At 48.2% G+C, this 19,452-nt stretch overlaps 1 protein-coding gene across 1 annotated transcript in view; it reads left to right on the top strand.

Moving 5' to 3' along the window:
• The window catches only part of LOC119398609 (uncharacterized), a 132,254-nt gene that overhangs the window by 92,015 nt on the left and 20,787 nt on the right, over nucleotides 1-19,452 (top strand). The gene's annotated exons all lie outside the window — the stretch shown is intronic.

Genomic DNA, 19,452 nt, shown 5'->3' with positions numbered 1-19,452 from the left:
CGATGCTTCGCAGTGCAGAAGAATTCCCTGACTTAAGAACTCGTATTTCAGCAGTCGAGCTGCACACATAAATATAGATCACGCATTTCCTCAAAGAAACATGGGCTGGCTCCGTAATATTTTGTGTTTTCTTGCTTTTTCGCACTCACTAACACATAACACAATCGCGAATGTACACACAGCCCAGGTAGGTGACTCCCGTGTTTGTGTTTACGTTTTGTGCAAATTTTCAGTACTCCCTTCTCAACAGATTTTCAAAATAGGCCATTGTTTTTAGCATTCTCTTGTGATTCATTCTATCGAGATTTCACTACACAGACGTAAAATCACACTTATTTTTCGTACCTGGGTTACAGGAGAAATCCGGTGGAGCCAGAACTTGCGCACGAGCGCTGTCACCAACAGGTTGGGTTGATTGCAGAGTAGCTGCTGGGTGAGCATGCCAGGGCGGCAACACAGGAGAGCTGTACATCTCCAATGGCTCCGGTTGTTCGAGGACACCTGTAATGAGCAGCATTGCATGCATGAGATGTATGTGTTCAGACTTACTCAGGAAGAGTAGCCCATTTGTAAATACAGTTAGTACTGAAGTTATCAACGAAGCTGAAATTGACCCCTTATAGAGGAATTTCTGAGAAAACAAGCTTAAGCAGTGCTTGACATCCCATTAAGAATAAACGTTTCGCATCTAGACAATAAATGAATGTGGAGAAGCGCAATTATGCATTGAAGTGCACAAACGCGCACAAGCTAGGCCAAGAATAAAAAGAAGTAGCAAGCACACTACACAGAATTGCTCGCATACAGCAAATTATTTTCGCATTCTCAGTTCACCTCATTATGCGCAAGGCTAAAAATCATAACGGCCACCCACATGAACTGGATGCATTTCCTTCATAACACAGCCATAACAAGTATGCGAGCATGAACATTGAAACGGTTCTGCTCGGCTTGTGCAAAATACAGCCAAACACGAAATCAAAGTACACTTTCTTTCCCACTTACCGCGAACAGGAAACACTGTGGGAACAGCGTCTGGCCTGAGCTTCTTCAATCCATCCTGCCTCCTCAGCTCGTAGTTGGAATCTTTGAAATGATCCTGTAATAACAACACCGCCACACCTCATTTAAAAGAATCATGCAACCATATGTGCGTGAAAAAACGAAAGGACAATGCCGTGAACAGGTTGCGTAAGCAGGTAGTTTTTATCAGCCCTGCCAGTATGCGAAGTAGTTGCTTGAGTGTTTTTCTAATGTGAAATCGAACAGACAGAACGTATTTCGTGCTGCTTTTCATCTACAGTCCGCTCTAAAGCGTTTCTCCGCAAGTATAACAAAATCATTGTTAAACGTGTGCTGCATACATATTGGTACGCGTACTACTTATTACTTATTAAGGATCGCAACAATATTATTCACGAAGTGGTGGGGTCTGCGATTGTTCAACGAGTGCTATATCTATGACATTTGCGAAGTGTTGGAGTCCGTGTTTTTTCTTAACTCCATGTCCGCCTTTTTGTCTGTAAACTGACGCGATTTCTTCGAGCGTACTGACGTGCGGCGTTGGTGCCCATCCCTTACAACAACACGGAACACCTGGGCTTCTGACAGCACCGGCTATCAGGCTCGTGTAGACGACCCAGTTCTCAAAGCGAGGGCAGAAAAAAAAAATCGCAGCCCACACACAGACACTTCCGACATCAGCTAAGCTGACGCGAGTTCACGGAAGGGAGGCAACAGCTGACGACTAGCCAGCGCGTCCCAAACGCGTCTCCAAACGGACGCGCGCCCGCGTCCCGCATGTAAGCTTTCTACTCGCGATGCGTGACCTCAGCAACGACACCTTAGATTTTCTATGCACTCGCGAACACCGTTAAACACATATAACGTGTCCCGCAGCAAAAGAGAGTAAAGAAAATACGCAGTACTCACAGCGCAAATACGAGACGCGCTGGTGGGCTCCTAGTCGTCTCGCTTTACTTGAGCCAGCCAAAGTCGTCGTCGGCCAGGGTTCGCTGGGAAGCGGAACATGCGCTTGCCTTTTCTGCTGTGATTAGTGCAGCACGGTACGCAGCATCCAGGCATTGTAAGACTAACGGCAGCCTTCACCACAGAACAACTGATTCAACGAGTTGAAGACGCTACCGGCGCCGTACTCTCGAGGACAGGTGTACACGCAGTGCGGGGCCACAATATGGCGTGATACCGCGGCATTTCCGTCTGGCAACATTGTGTTTTGGCGGGCGGAGGAGCGTTGGCGGCATGTAGTGGGTCAAAGGCTGACACCACCCTAAAACGGTCGTTCATGTAGGCTCCCTAGTCTATCTATCTAGCCGCCTACGACTTTGTGCTGTCCTGGCCGTTTCGTTAATAGGATGTACACCAAAATTAGTATGGCGTAACATGACCTTATGATGAACATAAGTGACAGGTCGTAACAGTAACATGAAAATCATGATATCCATGTCATGAACGACATGATTTATGTGCCACTGTTTTCGTACTCTTGCGGCCGTTTCGTTAGTTTGATATAAACCAAAATTGGTATGGCGTGATAAGAGTGTGTCACGAACATAAATGACAGGTCCTAGCGTGCAAATCATGGCACACATATCATGTACAGCATGACTTATGTGCCACGCTCATGGTGCACTCGCGGTCGTTTCGCTAGTTTGATATGCACCAAAATTGGTATTGAGCGACTTGACTGTGTGAAGAACAGAAATAACAGGTGTTAATACGAAAATCATGACATGCATGTCATGTAAAGCATGACTTACGTGCCATGCTCATGTAGCGCTGGCGGCCGTTTCGCTAGCTTGACATACACCAAAATTGGTTATGCGCGACATGACTGACGAACATAAATAACAGGTGTTAACACGAAAATCATGACATGCATGTCATGTAAAGCATGACTTATGTGCCTCACTCATGGAGCGCTAACGGCCGTTTCGCTAGCATGATGTACACCAAAATTGGTATTGAGCGACACGTCTGTGTGGCGAACACAAATAACAGGTGTTAACACGAAAATCATGACATGCATGTCATGTAAAGCATGACTTAAGTGCCTCGCTCACGGAGCGCTGGCGGCTGTTTCGCTAGCTTGATATACACCAGAATTGATATTGCGCGACATGACTGTCTGATGAAAATAAATAACAGGAGTTGACATGAAAATCATGACACGTATGTCATGTACAGCATGGCTTACATGCCATGCTCATGGTGCGCTAGTGGCCGTTTCACTAGCTTGATATACACCAAAATTGGTATCTCGCGACGTGACTGTGTGACGAACACAAATCACAGGTGATAACATGAAAATCATGACACGTATGTCAGGTACAACATGACTTACATGCCACGCTCATGGAGCGCTGGCGGCCGTTTCGCTAGCTTGATATACACCAAAATTGGTATTGCGTGACATGACTGTGTGGCGAACATATATAACAGCTGGTAACACGAGAATCATTACATGCATGTCATCTAGGGTATGATTTAGACGGCACGCTCATGTTGCACTTGCGCCCATTTTGTTAACTGGATATATATCTAAATTATTATGGCATGACAGGAGTGCGTGACGAATATAAATAGCAGGTCATGCATTGTATATATGTAGCTCAATATATGTTTCATTAGCATGGCATATACCGTAAAAACCCGCGTATAATACGAGGCTTCTTTCCTAATATTAGCGTTCCAAATTTCCGCCTCGTATTATGTGCGGATCCGAACGAAAACCTGCTTGAAGAACCAAGGTTGTGCTTGAAGTTTCGGTTTCGTAATGGTCGCGTGGCTACGGCTTGGTTTTGTGTACAACTGGCTACGGCTTGGCTTCGTTACTTTCGCGCCCTCGCGTGGCAAAGGTGAGTACTGGCGCCATTGTGTGATTGTGTTTTTTCTTTATCGCCGAGTGTTCTGTAGCGTATACCTTGACAGCGGACTTATGCACGTGTGAACCTCGCTTCGTCAAGGTGCAACATGCCAGGTCCTCGAAAACAGTACTCTGCTGCATTCAAGGGAAATGTCATCACAGCTGCCGAGAAAATCGGCAACAGTGCGGCCGGGAGGCAGTTTGGAGTCACCGAGGGAAGTGTCCGCGGATGGCGACGACAAAAAGAAGCGCTTTTCGCATGCAGCGGAAAGCGAAAAAGTTTTCGCGGTCCGAAGAATGGGGCATTCCTAGAAATCGAACTCGCCCTGACAGAGTTTGTTCGGGAGCAGCGTGCGGCACACTTACCAGTCAGCATGGAACTGATGCAGGTGAAAGCGAGGGAGCTGGCAAGAGAAAAGGGGATGTCAAGCTCGGACTTCAAAGCCAGCAAGCACTGGATATACCGCTACATGTGCCGAGCCGGATTTTCCCTGCGCCGGCGAACCTCGATTTCTCAGAAGCTCCCTGAAGCCTTTGAAGAGCTTCTTGTGTCATTTCAGCGCCATGTTATTTCGTTGCGCCGCTCGCGAGACTTCCAGCTGGGGCAAATCGGCAATGCCGATCAAACGCCAGTTTACCTAGACATGCCATCGCCTCTTACCGTTCACGAGAAGAGCTCGAAGCAAGTTTGTGTTCGTACCACGGGCAACGAGAAGACGCGAGTCACAGTCATGTTATCGTGCACGGCGGACGGCCGCAGGCTCCCACCCTATGTCGTCTTCAAGCGCAAGACCATGCCGAAGGGTGAGGAGTTGCCGAATAATGTCATCGTGAGATGTCAGGATAAAGGCTGGATGAACGAGGACCTTGTCCTAGACTGGATAAAGTCTGTGTAGTGCAGACGGCCCGGCGCCCTGCTTTCTTTTCCATTCATCCTGGTGCTGGACGCGTTTCGCTGCCATTTGGCCGATTCAGTAAAGAGGCTCTTGCGCGACTGCGGCACGGAACTTGTCGTGATCCCGGGTGGAATGACGTCGCAACTGCAACTTCTCGATGTTTGCGTGAACAAGCCTTTCAAGGATGCGGTTAGGCGTTGCTACGCGGAGTGGATGCGCTCGGGTGAGCCTGCAGTGACGCCGACCGGGCGGCTGGAGCGGGCATCGCCAGCCACTCTATGCAAATGGATCGTTGACGCTTGGGCAAGCATCCCAGAGGACCTTGTGCATCGTTCGTTCAAGAAGTGCGGCATCTCTAATGCCCTCGATGGCACTGAAGACGAGTACCTGTGGGACGATTTGTCGGATCAGGAAATGTCCGAAGGAAGCGCAGTTGAAGACGACAGCGATTGAAGTGGCGGGTCCATGTTCAGTACATGCTTTCTCCGCGCTTTCCTATCTCATATTATACGTGGGTAATTTTTTTTTCATTTCACACCCCTAAAATATCACCTCGTATTATATCCGGGTTCGTATTATACGCGGGTATTTACGTACACTCCGTTTGGGACCTATAGAGGGCGCCTTGAAAGACGCACGCAGCGCCACTTGCAGTGCAGCGAGCGTGCAACGTTGAGAGCCTTAGCAGACAACAGTGCCTGATTGCTTTGACAGCTATGACGGCGCAAGCGCCCGTCGCTGGCGTGTTAGTGCTTCGATTTGGATTTAAAGATATCGTAGTGGGATCGTTCTTCCGCGATGCCACCATTAAAAAAATCAGGCCATATTCACGGAATGAATGATGATGAGTGGGGCGAAGCTTGAGAGGGGAGATGATCGGTAAAACCGTAACTCTCCCGTGTAAGTTCGCCCATTACATCATTAAGAAAGACGTAAGACTCGCAAGTTCACTTCCTAGAACTCGCAACTCGTAAGACTCGCAAGTGCACTTCATAGAACTAGGCGGTCACGTACCACGAAAGACATGCATGTACAGACCCACGCCTTTAGGAAGTATAGCGTAGTGGGTTCCTTGCAAGTGCACTTAAAATTGTGATGATTTATAGCGTAGTGGGTTCCTCGCAAGTGCACTGAAAATTGTGATGATTTATAGCGTAGTGGGTTCCTCGCAAGTGCACTTCGCCCCTAAAATTATGATGATTTACAGCGTAGTGGGTTCCTCGCAAGTGCATTTCATAGAACTAGGCGGTCACGTACCACGGAAGACATGCATGTACAGACCCACGGCTTTAGGAGCTTCGCCCCTAAAAAGGGGAAAGCCTGCACGAGAGCGGCCACGTTTTTGACGTAAGTGAACGCTTTGCTACGGCATCGTCAGTACTAACGGCTAAATGCATGCGTCAGGTGTGCGTCCCACAAGAGGCTTACTCCATAGCTATTCCACGGCCACTCGCCGTGGAAACTTCGGCGAGTGGCCGGGCGGCGTGGTTAATTTGTTGGCGGCTTCTTGTCATGTCGATTCGCAGCCACCAAGTATTTTGCTTGAAATTGTCGCGCGTAGCAGCGACCTTATTGCAGCATCATCATCGCTCATCATCATCGTTTCTACCTCGCCGCTCGCGCGGCTCATGCCTAGAGCTTGAGGTGCAGGCGAGAAATAAACGTGTTACGATTGGCCCCGCTTCGTCTTTCGCTTCAAGTGATGTGGCACCGACGACGGCAAGGTCACGATCGGCCACCATCAGTCTACCTCATTCGCTACAACCTCTTTCGTTGTTTATGCTTCTTTCCGAAACAAACATTGCGCTTCCGTCGCAACAGCGTTCGCAGAAAACTGCAACGACGGCCAGATCTAAGATGAAAATAAATAGCCTCGAGTGTAGTCCCGTGTGCACATTTGTCTACATGCTGCACACTTTGTTAGTTTCGTCAACGCCGAACGATTACAGGTTCAGCTGCTTTCTACAAGTATCAACCACTTAAAGTGCTTGCGCACTTGGCTCTCTCGTCTGCGCGAGCTCCCCATGCTTTTATAATTTGCGCAAACTCTGGTGTAACCCAAGCTACGCCCTAGCGCAGAGGTGCACAAACATTTTCGGTACCAACGCGTTGGACTGGGGCTAGTTGGTACATTGTCAAAATCGATAAAAAACCAGCGGTAAACAAAGGACACAGTGAATGTCCCGTCATTTCCTCGCACTGTGTCCTGTGTTTACCACTATTTTTTGTTATTTTATCCATTTTACCATTTTTGGGACCACGACCTCTCGAAGCTTCCGAGTGCCAGATGGCTACCCCAGCCATAGTTTTTCTGCTTTAATCCTAGGATCTATCCGAAGAGACGCGGCTACCTGACATTTTTGTCCTTTAACATCTCGGGGGAAGGGGATCGACTCCCAGTTAGCGCATCTCTTACTGAACAGCTGCGCTTCCGCCAGTACTAAAATCATGACTGCAGGAACAGCGTGAACATAAAGCACGGGATGTAGAAGACACACACACGATGACACGAGCGCTGACTATCAACTTATCTTCTGCAAGCACGGACGGTTTACGATACTCGTCAGGAAATATCATTCGCACGTACGACGGGGACGACACATCCTTGGACGGCACACCCCCAACGAAATGTGCACTGCATGTCTTCGAGTGCCGAGAGGGCTCCCAGTTTGTTCCGTCATGGCTGAAATGCACTGATCCTAGCGGCACAAGAAAAACAAAACCGCAGAACGCGAGACGGCAGAGGGAGCGGGAACCAAGCTAACTTTTTTCGTCGCACAGCCGTGATCCACTTCTGCCGCTGCCCAATAAAGCACAGACGAGTTGAAAAACGGTGAAACGTCGTTCCCGCAGGGCACGATGTGTACCTGTTGGTACAACCGACGACGCAGCAGTTCATGACTGCGTCACAGAACACCTACAACTGCTTGCTAGCGGGCGCGGGAAAGCGTTCGCTTCTGCTCAAGCTCTCAACGACTGCCTTCTCTAACGGCTGCGCGGTGGCGCGCCAGTCGCAGTGAACGGAGTGTATACTAGATTGTACTCATGCATGTATGACAATCTCACGATATTGTTGCGAATATATTTATAACTTATTTACAGTGTAGGATGGTCCAGCAGTCAAGATGGCGGTTGTTACTTCCAGCACACCGACACGTCGTCTGCCTCTTCTTCGCACACCTCACCATAGTCATAGCTGCAACCCCGCTACATCGACCTCCGGCGGCAAAAGCGCCGACTCGGCGCCTTTTAGCAGGTGGTGGGCGAAAGGTACGGCTTCAGGCGAGCGACGTGGACGACGTTTGAAGACGTAGAGGGCGCCGTAGGGTCCAGAGGGGCAATGTCATAGGTAACCTCAGTCACCTGGCGTAGCACACGGTAGGGGCCGGAGTATTTGGGCAGAAATTTTTCGGCCAGGCCAACATGCCGAGACGGAGACCACAGGAGAACGAGGTCACCCGGATTGAAGCGAACGTTCCGGTGGCAACTGTCGTATCTATGTTTCTGGCTGAGTTGCGAGTCCGAAAGGCGTCGATGGGCGATCTGACGGGCCTTTTCGGCTGTGCTGATAGCGTGGCGAGCATATTCGGTGGAGATGTGGTCAGGGATGGGTACGAGCGTGTCGAACGGCAAGGTCGGTTCTCTTCCATACAAAAGGTAAAATGGAGAATATCCGGCAGTGTCGTGGCGCGAGCTGTTGTAAGCGAAAGTGACAAAGGGTAGAGCAATGTCCCAGTCGCGATGATCAGTCGAGACATACATGGCGAGCATGTCAGTGATCGTGCGATTCAAACGTTCTGTGAGTCCGTTCGTTTGGGGATGATAGGCCGTTGTAAGCTTGTGCTTGGTTGCACAAGAGCGAAGTAGGTCCTCAATTACCTTGGATAAAAAGTAGCGGCCTCGGTCTGTGATGAGTTGACGAGGAGCGCCGTGATGTAAGATGATGTCTTGTATCAAAAAGTCGGCGACGTCTGTAGCGCAGCTGCTCGGGAGAGGTCTCGTAATGGCAAAACGGGTAGAATAACCCGTAGCGACGGCGACCCATCTGTTACCGTTGTGAGAAAGTGGGAAAGGTCCCAGAAGGTCGAGGCCGACACGAAAAAAAGGCTCAGCAGGGATGTCTATGGGTTGAAGGAGCCCGGCGGGGTGTACAGCTGGCCTTTTCCGGCGTTGGCACGACTCGCAAGAAGCGACATAACGATGTACGGAACGGTAGAGGCCGGGCCAGAAAAAGCGTCGGCGGACACGGTCGTACGTTCTGGCAACACCAAGGTGGCCGGCCGTTGGTACATCATGTAGTTGCTGAAGTACGGTCGAGCGGAGATGAGTGGGTACTACAACTAGTAGTTCCTGTCCCACTGGGCGCATGTTCCGGCGGTATAAGATGCCGTCTATGATGACGAACATGCGAAGCGAACTGTCCGTCGAGTCAGTCTTCAGGCGGGTGATTAGATCTCATAGGGACGCGTCACGCTGTTGCTCGTCACCGATGTTGCCGAAAGCAGAGAGCGAGGAGATACAGATGGACGTGTCATCCGTTACGTGGTCTGGATCGTCAACGGGGTACCGAGAAAGGCAGTCGGCGTCTTGATGTAGACGGCCGGACTTGTAGACCACTGTGTGCGTGAATTCCTGGAGGCGCAGAGCCCAACGAGCTAGGCGCCCTGTTGGATCTTTGAGTGCTGAAAGCCAGCATAGAGCGTGGTGGTCTGTGGTAACGGAGAAAGGTCGACCATATAAATAGGGGCGGAATTTACCAACTGCCCATACAAGCACCAGGCACTCGCGCTCAGTAATAGAGTAATTGCGTTCGGCAGGGGAGAGGAGCCGGCTGGCATACGCAAGAACTCTATCATGACCGGATTGACGCTGGGCTAACACAGCGCCAATGCTGTAACCACTAGCGTCTGTGCGGACCTCGGTTTGAGCAGACGGGTCGAAGTGGGCGAGGATCGGCCGTGTGGTGAGCAGCGTAATGAGGCGGGAAAAAGCACTGGCTTGGTCAGGACCCCACCAAAATGGCACATCTTTCTTGAGAAGATCAGTGAGGGGGCGGGCAATATCTGCGAAGTTTCTGACGAATCGTCGGAAATATGAGCATAGGCCCACAAAACTTCAAACGTCTTTGGCACAAGTTGGTACGGGAAAATCGAGGACAGCGCGAACTTTGTCGGGATCGGGTCGGATGCCAGATGAGTCAACGAGATGCCCGAGAATAGCAACTTGGCGATGGCCGAAGTGGCATTTCGATGAATTAAGTTGTAGCCTAGCCGCACGAAACACTGAAAGAATGGACGAAAGTCGGTCGAGGTGAGACTCAAAGGTGGAGGCAAATACAATAACGTCGTCCAGGTAACACAGGCAGATAGACCATTTAAAGCTGCGCAAAAGCGTGTCCATCATCCGCTCGAACGTGGCCGGCGCATTGCACAAGCTGAACGGCATGACTCTGAATTGGTAGAGACCGTCAGGCGTTACAAAGGCAGTCTTCTCATGGTCGAGGTCGTCTACGGCGATTTGCCAGTAACCAGAGCGTAGGTCTATCGAAGAAAAATAGGTAGCACCATGAAGGCAGTCCAGGGCATCATCGATACGAGGAAGCGGGTAGACATCCTTTTTGGTGATCTTGTTTAAATGCCGATAATCCACGCAGAAACGCCAGGTGTTGTCTTTCTTTTTAACTAAGACTACAGGGGAAGCCCACGGACTCGAAGAAGGCTCAATAATGCCTTTTGTGAGCATCTTGTCGACCTCCTGTTGAATAACTTGGCGCTCTGATGGTGAAACTCGGTAAGGACGCCTGTGAACTGGAGCTGCATCACCGGTATCTATGCGGTGCTTGACTTGCGAGGTTTGACCTAAGGGCCTACTGTCGAAGTCAAATATGTCAGAGTAGATCATAAGGAGATCACTGAGGTCTTTAACTTGATAGGGCAAAAGTTCTGAGGCAATCATCTTGGTGATGTTGTTGTGCAGTGTAGAAGAGGTGACTGCGTCGACTCTATGCGGGTTCGGAGAGACGACAACGGGCAGTTCAGGTGACACCGATGAGATCTGGCACTCGTGCGACGGTGACAGAGTAGCAAGAGCAATGCCTTGTGGTAGGACTTGAGGGCTGAATCCGAAGTTCAGAAGAGGAAGGCACGTCTTGTTCGCTGTAACAGTTACAACTGTGTACGGAGAGGAGACGCTGCGGGCCAGTAGAACACTGGGAGAAGGAGAAACCACGTAATCACCATCCGGCACATTGGGATAGGGTTCAACAGCGACGCAAGTTAGGGCTTGTGGTGGCAGACGAATAGCCTCAGCACATGAAAGTTTGGTCTGAACCACCTCCGACACGTCGGTGGACGCAGGCAAGTCAAGTTGTACAACACCGGTCGAGCAGTCAATGACAGCAGAGTGGTCAGACAAGAAATCGAGTCCGAGGATGACATCATGTGGACAATGAGCGAGAACATGAAACAGAACGGACGTCTGGCGGTCGGAGAACCTCACACGTGCCGTGCACATTCCGAGTACAGCCGGAGTTCCTCCACTAGCGACACGTACAAATAGGGACTCGGGCGGCGTAAGGACCTTATTTAATCGTGCACGGAGATCAGAGCTCATAATAGAAATATGTGCACCGGTATCAATGAGGGCAGTAACAGGTAGGCCATCCACTTCCACAGCAAGCAGGTTCTGGTCCGTAGTGAGGGTCAGCAGAGGGTTTTCAGGTCGGGGGTCGAATGCAGCGTCACCTCCGGGAGCTGCATTGCTCAGTTTTCCGAGTATGGGCGTCCAGTAGGGCGGGGCGACGAATGGCGACGGGGCTGAGGTGACTGGGAGCGACGATCGCTTGGGGACGGCGAACGGCTGGAGCGTCGGACCAATGTCGCAGGAGCCTCAGCGTATGGTCCACCGTCACGAGCGGGAAACTGCAGGGGCCGGTGGTTGTCGTCACGTCGAAAGCCAGAAAACGAGCGAGATGGAAAGGTGCGAGAACGACAGTAGCGAGAAATATGTCCTACACCGTGGCAACGAAAGCAGATCGGCTTGTCGTCCTGCGTTCTCCACTGGGCAGGGTCACAATAGCGGCGAAACATTTCCGGTGCACGAGGAGGCGTTATGGAACTGACACGAGGTTCCGTCAACGAACACACCGGCTGCAGTCCGACATTTGCAAGCTCTTCCCTCACAACCTGCTGGATCAACGAGATCGTTGGTCGAGGATCATCAGATGGCCGCGTCAGGAAAGATGGTGGCGACGCCGCCTCGATTTCTCGGCACACGATGCGAACTACGCTCTCGTTGGTAGGCGGTTGACCGCATGGCGGCTGAAGGTCCTCGCTAAAGCCCCTCCATGCGTTTTCCGCCGGCTAGGTTAAGTAGCGCCAACTCGTCCGCCCCCTCTCCCTTTACACCGGTTCCCCGCATAGCGGAAGCCGAAGTGCCACCATGATGTTTCTGCTGCTTTTCCGGTTGATGCACCTGCCCCATGCCCACCTGATGCCCGCCCATGCCCTCGCGACGCAGAAACACCGAGCGAAAACTCGCTCGGCGGCAGGCAGTTTACGACGAACCTCAAAACAACAACACTTGCGAAACGGAGAAGCAAATATGAGCTTTCTCGCGTGTGCACAAGCGTGCGCAGGAACAAGATGGAAGGAAAAAGCGGAAGGAAGTGGCTCAAGAACTTCCTTCCGGAAGCTCCGGAACCGGAAGTGGGCGTCGTCGTCGAACAATAGATGGCGGTACTTAAAAAAGCGGCAGTAGACGCGATGGAGGGGCTTTAGTCCTCGCAAGATGATGTAGCGGCCGTGTTCGGAAGTCGCACGAAATGCTGGGCAATGCGGCGACTCTTCAGTTCTTCGAACCGGCGGCACTCTTTGATGATGTCGTCCACGGTGGAGCAGTCTTTAGACACTAGTAAATTGAAAGCATCATCCGCAATTCCCTTGAGCAAGTGGCTTACTTTGTCACCCTCTGACATGTTGGTGTCGACACGTCGGCAAAGGGCCAGGACGTCAAGGATGTAGGAGACATACGATTCGGTCGAAGATTGTGCCCGACAGGAGAGTTCTTTAGAAGCGGCCCGCTGGCGTCCGACGGCTCTACCAAATAGGTCACGAAGCTTCTGTTTACAGGCATCCCAACTGGTTATGTCAGCTTCATGAGCCTGAAACAACATACCTGCTGTTCCGCAGAGATAGAAGTCAACGTTGGCAAGCATCATTGTAGGGTCCCACCGGTAGACCGCTGCAAACCGCTCATACTTCGCGATCCAGTCATCGACGTCAACGTTGTCGGTGACGCAGAAGTTACCGGGATCGCGGGGTTGAGTCAATACAACCGGCTGTACCGGCTGTACCGGAGGCGCGGTCGAAGCGGCAGCAGCAGAGTTGCTTTCTGTTGACATATTGCGGCTGTCCAGGATACGTCCGCTGCGGAGTTCCGTCTTGCGTAGTACCCCGCACCTCCACCAAAATGTTGCGAATATATTTATAACTTATTTACAGTGTAGGATGGTCCAGCAGTCAAGATGGCGGTTGTTACTTCCAGCACACCGACACGTCGTCTGCCTCTTCTTCGCACACCTCACCATAGTCATAGCTGCAACCGCGCTACAATATATAGTGAACTAGATGTCACAACATGAATGACTTCTTTAGCCTCAATGACAAATAAGACGATGTATGCAGCTCTTTGCTGGCTGCTTTGCATTACATCGATTCCCACATTGCGTGGGATCTGCCTATTTTTCTTCCACCCTAATGCATTAGTTTCTTCTGCCATTTCATGTAGGGTGCCAGGGGTTCCACTTTAATTCTTCAAAATACACCACTGCACCCTACTGAATGCTACACGTTTTTTGTACGCGGACGGACACCTCAAAATCAAGGAAATGTGCTACTTACAGCTCCGCTGTTAAAGCAAAACAATTGAGACTGCAGAGCGTTGAAAGAATTGTAATGGCGGAGTGGCCAGGTGATCCTCTCCTCCTCCTGACTGCAGTTTTTGTTGACCTGTTTCACTTGATAGATAAGTGGCCATTGATTAGTGCCTGATGACGATGCACAGCTTTCTCGTTTCTACTTCATTGGTTGAATTGCCCTCCATCTTCGACAACTTTCGCCACATTTGTAACATTGGGCACTCATTGCGCTGTGAAAATGGACTTGCCGAGCACTGCATCCACTGCAGATGAAACTGTGGTTGATAGGGACACGATCATAAATCTGGATGCATGTATGCAGCCTGTGCACGGCAAGTCAAAATGAAACTGTTTGCTGGAACCACTGTGAATAAAATCCAGATCTCTAACAGCGCAGTAACGGATAACAACCTCGCAGTTGTGACGGCAAGTGGTCATAGCGCTGCAGTCAAGTTCCACTATAATGATATTTTCATAATGAAGAACTTTCAGTTCTCCTTGAGCCACTCATAGAAAACAATACAAAAAAATCAGGCTTTGATCCATGGTGATCCAACAGATTTGGTCACCTGATATGATAGACCAATGGTACTATGTAGTTTTGAATGATTGAGCACTTCACTACCTGATATGGTTGACAGTATGATAACCATGTGCCCCGGACCACTGTGTTCATGCTGCTCTTCCGGAGTTCTAACTGTGTGTGACCTTCCCACAGTGCCATTGCAACAAAAGTGAAGTCAGTTGCTAGGAAGGCTCTTTGCAGGGGAAACGCATGCTGCGAATGCCACATGCATCTGGGACACAGAGTACAGAGATAGTGTTCGATGCGCATATTTGTGCTTCTGGTTTTTGGGTCAAACCTTAAATGTTAAGGGCTTATTTCTGTGACAGTAATGTCAACAGTACTAAGCCTATCTTGACACTTTCCTCTGGAATATGCAGCCTTGTATTTTGAAGCTAGCTTAGTATTTAAAAGAGCTAAACAAAATCACTTAATACTGCGTGTGTAACTGCGTCGGAGATGGCAGCGTTTCGCTTCAATTTATGCGATAGTATTCTTTAGATGTTTATGGATCCAAACAAATTCTGGGATCAGAGTTGTAATTTTCGTCAGTATCTCAATAGCTTGAGGCGGGGCCAAAGACATCAACATTGCATCACAATGAATAGTGTCCCGTTTCTGAACGGTAACTTGAGGTCCGGTCGGGTACGTCTGAAGTAGTCAGAGTTCGGTGCCAATTTATAATGCACACGCTTGCTGGTGTCTAGTGGATGAGTCAGCACTGGTAATTATCTATATTTGTGTGGTCCTTAATGAAGTTTCGCTGCAACGAAATTCTATTACAATGAATTTTTTCACTTGTCCCATTCATTTCGGTGTGGTTGGTTTTGACCATATGAGCAAAAGCTAAGGTGCTGTTTGATGGAGGTGCTGTAGATGAAACCGTAATTGCGATTGACACAATTGTAAATGTCGTCCATGTATTTTTGGAAGCAAATCAAGACTACCATTTGCCGGAACGCTTTTGGATGTACCTTAGAACAGTAACACTGTGATCATGCACGGTAATCATTCTAAAGACACGTGTGCAATGTGACTTGGATCAGATGGTGAGTCCAAATGATCTGACTTGGCAAACTAATGAAGCTTTACTGTAGTACACTTTTGGAAAGAACCGTGCGCAAGTGAACTCCCAAATCTTTTATCGAAGCAACAATTCATTTATTCTGCTGTGTGGGTTTCCCACTGCCTTGCATTAGATGGCTCGTTAAATCCAAAGCACAATGCAATATTTATTATTTTGATCGATGAATGGATATTAAGTCATGGAGGCATTTAGGGGAAAACGGTATGTGGTAGGGTTTGTTTTGACCATCTGTCGAACCCTTATACCATTTGTGGAACCTCTTGGTTCTGCAGAATCTAATGTGAGAGCCCCTGCTTTATTCTATTATTTGCATAGCATATCATTTGCATATTTGCTTCAAGACATACTACTTTTTTGCACCCCACTGCTGTAGTAATTGGTGCCTCAGGGTAAGTTGGAAGTAGTTGAGCGCCGCAGTGAATTTAAGTATGTAGCAGAGAGAGGAATGCGCCTGTTTCACGCACGTCCGACAGCCGGTCAGACTCGCTGAGTTACACACACACCCATCTGTAATTGGATTCATATTTATCGCGAAGCACTGGTTACCATAGCAGCATGAGATACTCTTTTCTGTCTCGAAGTCGCATCGTACAGGCAATATCATCATCGGGCAGGGGCACTGGCTGTTGCTACTTTATCATCTCAATCATGCCTGGCGAGCATCCACACCTAAAGAGTGTGTATCTTACACTGCACTTTGTCGCAAGCTTTCACAACTCATAAATAGATTGAAGTATGTCAGGTGCAAAACTTGAGCATATAAGCCGCATGACCATAATGGTCACTAGACTGCCAGAGCTGGGTGTGACGTCATGTGAAAACTGTGCAAGGCCTGGTCATTCTAAAAATGAGTCGGCACAGTGCGATTTGAGTACCTGCTGCTATATATTTTGCGCTGCACAAATTTCAAATGCACAACTTGTTCTCGTGGTTCCATATTTTTGCGCAAGTTTTAAATATAGGCATTGTTTTTAAGTTCAGTGAGCGCAGTATCAATCACATTGTTGATTGCTGCATTGTCTGTAGTTGTGCCTTGGCAGTTTTGTTGCAAAAGCTGCAATATTTGTTCTTTTACTCCTTTGAAGGTCAAAGCACAAATGTGAAAGTAGCGTTTTTAAAGAGGTAGTGCACAGCCTGATTGGCTTAGCATGACTTTTTAGAGGAATGTGATGCTTTTTTGTCAAGTAGGGTAACTAGCTTACCATATTTGTACTTGTTTTTTTAACCCTACCAGCTGGGCATTTTTACATAGACGTGCCATTTTCCACGTTTTAGATAGTGTTTTTTATCATCTACGAGGCTTCCCTCATAGCTTATACCCCTGTCACACTGGACGTTTTAATGTCATTCGAATGGAATGATATTCGCATCTAATGGAATTATGCGGCTGCTACACAGTGATATTTAATGTCATTAGAATCGAATGCATTAAGAAATCGAATGAGTTCAGAAAACTCATTCGCCGTCGCAGCCGAACCGAATGTATACTCTCTACCCCAGAGACTACTTAAAATGTGGCATTCAGAATTCCCAATTTGGCACGCATTCATACAAACTCGCTATTAATGTTGCTTTTTTTTAGGCATCTCTCATTTTAACGAGAACAGGTGTATGCAAGGCCGCTGCAAAATCTTTTTACTCTCCCACTCTCTGGCGTCTGGCCGCCGGCGCTGTCGGTCGTAGTGTAAACAAACAGACGCCTGTGTGCACGTGTATCTGCAGCGATGGCATCAGCTCGACGAGCGCACTAGATCCAGGCGGAGGCGTTTGCTCTCATAAGGCTATGGGAAGACAATTTTGCGAAGTTCCTTTGCAAACTGCTTTCCTGCATGGACGCATGTGAGACTGCGTTTTGAAAGCGAATAAACGTGGAACGCTCTGGGTTTCTGACTGTGTGCTGTCGCACCGCAAAGTGCCACGGGTGCCTCTGTCACTTCGCGTTGGGGAAAGCTTCAATAGACGTGGCACATCTTTTTTTTTTCATCACGCCGCGCATGCCTTAGGCGAACGCACTCCGCCTTGTTTCACATTCATACCCAACAGGCTGCGTCTTGATTCTTCTATTTGAAGATCAACGAGTCTCTTCGACTGTCTTATGCGCTTTTCTCGCAACGCGAAGTACAAAGCAACTAAATGCTTTATTTGCTGCAGCTTAGCGTCGTTGTTCAGCGGCACTGACATGTCAGCCATGTTGCTTGTGTTCATGTTGCTACTGGCTAAGCGTCGTCTTGGCTTATTGTGGCCAGATATTATGCGATTCAAAATTTTAACCGTTTAATTTTTTGTGAAGCGACTTCCCACATGTCTTTTAAAATAAATAACTTCACTTTTCTACAACTCTACATGACCTTCCTCAACTTTTCCGGCCATTTTTTGTCTGAATTATCGACATAGGTATCATGAACGAATGACATTATTTTTTCCTGTGTAGCACCATCACGGATCGAATGGCATTCGTTGCACCGAATGACATTCGAACTTAATGACATTAACACCTTCAGTGTGACAGGGGTATTAGCAGCATTTTTATTCATTTTAATAAATGATTTCTTTGCATGGTGGAATAAAACACTTGTTTTCATCGCGTGTCTCATGTCATCGTTTCTTAGGTGTTGCAGGCTTGTCAAGCAGGCATATTGCCTGCTAGCCACGCCCATGGCAGCTTAGCACGCCAGTTTCTTTTTTTTTTGCATGTTGTGAGGTTCATGTTGCGCATTTTAGTTACATTATGGTGGTTTATTGAGGTCCTTTGCCATGAATTTGTATTACCATAAATTTGAAGGGGACAACTGGAAGGTGATAGTTTCACTGCTCCTATGTCTCAGAACATTAACAGTGCAGAAATGGTATTCTGCTCACTATGGGGTGCTTACAGCAAAAGCACACAAAAGACGGAACATGCAGTGCTGCGTTCCAACATTTATGATCACTATAACTTCTGTTCCAGTGTACTCGTTAAGTTCCTGTAGTTGCAAGTAAAGGTTAGCTTTAAGAGAAACACTCTGCATTGTGTTATTTGCGTGCTTTTTTGGCCGTCTCTGCCAGAATGCTGATGAGCGTACACCAAAAGTGAACAATCTCCAAGCCATTATGAGAACATATGTAAAGCACAGAATGCATTTGCGAATTGTCTGATTATTTAATATTAAAACCTTTCTGTTTTCAAGCTGCCAAACATTTGTGATACTTAGCTGCAAGAAATCACGATTTCAGATTGTAATGTTAGGGTAGTTCCTTTTATTGAGAGCCTCCCAGCGATAGCTGTTGTCACAAAGCCTGTGGCGAGGTTTTCTTTGATAAGACCTCTCACACACAGCATCATTGATTTGAGGCCTGCTGCTTTCTTCACGCTTGCGTGCTCTTTTGTCTAGTGCGCTTTTTTTAGAGATCAGGCCCAAATAGCATCATGGGCTTCAGTGTGAGGTTAGTTTTTATACAAGATTGTTTTCGCTTCTGATGCTTCGATATTGGTTAGTTCTTAGTGTGGTACCTTCCGAGCTGATGGAGATATCTCATTAAATTGACAGTTAAAACGGGATTCTTTTGGTTTGCTGCTTTCACAATGCCTCGTGCTTCTGTGACGTGCAATTACCGATTTACTTAACAGCAAATTTTAGTAGCTGTTAAAGCGCCATTCCTGGGCAAATTGAGCAGTAGTGATATGTCCTGAATTCATGTTGCTTTGAAGTATATGTTCTTAAAAACGATGACAAGCCAGATGGCACAGACATTCTTGGTTTTGCTTTTGGTGACTTGAGCTGAAAAGAGAAGGTACATGTCAGCTGAAAAGTTTTGACAGGCATGACATTGGAACAACAGTTTTTTTCTTCAGAGTGCTTAGTTGCCTGTTGTCAGGATAAAGCAAGTCTTAAAACACACTGTTTGTGGAAGTGGCATTACTTTATCTCTCATTTAAAGTAGTAGTCATTTGGAATCGCTATCATGCTGCCACATTTGGAAAAGTTTCATCTCATCAAGGCACAGTCGCAACTGGAACTGGCATGGACACTGAATTCACAGATTAATTCTGACATCTCCCAGGACCATCTAACATATTATGAAGGAACAGTACCAAAGCTATTGATTCCAGTTACATAGAAA

Source organism: Rhipicephalus sanguineus, chromosome 7, assembly GCF_013339695.2.
Source record: "Rhipicephalus sanguineus isolate Rsan-2018 chromosome 7, BIME_Rsan_1.4, whole genome shotgun sequence".
In the NCBI taxonomy this organism is placed as follows: domain Eukaryota; kingdom Metazoa; phylum Arthropoda; class Arachnida; order Ixodida; family Ixodidae; genus Rhipicephalus; species Rhipicephalus sanguineus.
The sequence above is the reverse complement of the archived record's forward strand: the minus strand, read 5'-3'. Positions and strand labels throughout refer to the sequence as shown.